This window comes from Mus pahari, chromosome 17, assembly GCF_900095145.1.
Source record: "Mus pahari chromosome 17, PAHARI_EIJ_v1.1, whole genome shotgun sequence".
In the NCBI taxonomy this organism is placed as follows: Eukaryota; Metazoa; Chordata; class Mammalia; order Rodentia; family Muridae; genus Mus; species Mus pahari.
Window position 1 is genome coordinate 23684288 of NC_034606.1, and position 1761 is coordinate 23686048.

Below are 1761 nucleotides of genomic sequence, written 5' to 3' on the forward strand. Positions count from 1 at the left end.
GAGAAGTCCTGGATAGCAGTTGAGATGTCACAACCTCGGAGAAGAGGGGTTAGGTACTGCTTCCTTCCAGGTCATCTTTACGTGGGTGGATGGCTTCTCTGCACACTCTTCTCCAACTGGGGCACTAGAGGAAAGATGCTGTTAAACCCCGGAGCAGTTTCCTGGATAATCAGAGTGTCTTCCTTCCTCATGGCAATTACAGGGGCTTTACTCCTGGTTTACTAGCGTCCTGTTGGGTTTGATTGATGGCTTTGCCCTCTGAGGCCACAGATGCTGTTAGAAGCCTGTGAAGCAGGCTAATTATTCAGTGCCGCAGGAAATATTCCCAACACACCCTGACTTTGTAGCTGGAAACTGCAGAACGTAATGTTGAAGGGTTAGCCTTGATCAAGAGAACTTTTCCTGAGCTGGTGTGTATTAATGTCCCCAATAGTGCGGTTGGAGGGTCATTTTTCTGTCTACCCTTTAAAAACCACTTGCCAATAGCTGGGGAATCATAAAATTATGTCCCCCATAGGATGGAGTACTATACAGTGTCTCCAGACTGGCCCGGCTTTTTAGGGCAGTTTTAAGTGTGACAGAGGCTGCTAACTCTGTACCTTCATCCTCTCTCCAGCTCTGGGAAAAGCTGTGAAGAGCAGAAACTGCAGACACAGCTCCTTCTTTTATGGAATAGGAAACTTTACCTTTCTCTGAGCTCTTTTTTTATTTTTATTTATTTTTTTTTTTTATTTTAAACATCCCAATCTAAACTAAGCGTGGTGGCACACGCCTTTAATCCCAGCACTCCGGAGACAGAGACTGGCAGATGGAGGCCAGCCTGGTCTACAGAGCAAGATCAAGGGCAGCCAGGGCTACCCAGAGAGACTCTGATTTGAAAAACAAAGCAAAACAAATAACAGCAAAAAGATACCCCCACCCCCATCCGTGTCAACAGTTGTCTTCTCCTATGTGGACACACATTTGCTGCCTGTCAAGATAGGCATTGGGTTTCTGCCGCATCCTGGGATACTGTACAATTTCAGCTTAAGTGCCAAATCTTTTCCATTCTACATGAAATGTCACTCTTGCTTGCTTTCATGCATGTTTTATGAGAACACCTAGGCATAAATATTCAATCTCCTCTCTCTCTCTCTCACACACACATACAGGCTTCTGACTCATCTGAAAGAAGTGGGGGATGTGGCCCATGTCATGATTTGCCTACAGTGCCTTCTGCCTCTCTCCTCCCTCTCACAAGGTCACAGAGCTGAGTCATCAACAGAATAGGAAACATTGCCTGGGTTTGCATCAGCTGGCAGCCAGACACAGACCTTGTACTGACGAAACACAACTGCTTCTTTCCCAACGTCAGCCTTCCTACACAACATATTAGTGTCAAGACAGCTGTTGCCTGCTTGCAGTGACTTGTTCAGTGACTGCACCGGCCAACTCGGAATCCACTTCAGATTTACTGGGGATGCCAGCCCCTCCCCTCCCCCACCTCAAGCTCAGACTCCTTACTTTTAATTTTGTGTGTATGTTGTTGTGTTTTATAAAAAAGATAAAGAGAGGAGGATGGTGGATGTGTGGTGAGGTACAGGGGAAGGGGGTGACTCAGTGGGCCCATGTTGAGGCATCCCTTCCCCATGAGGGGCCAGCCATGGTATAATATAGAAGAGAGTTTATTCAGGGAATGGGGAGGGAAGTTAAGAGGGTAGTACAGGCAGAGAAGGAGAGAGAGAGAGAGAGAGAGAGAGAGAGAGAGAGAGAGAGAGAGAG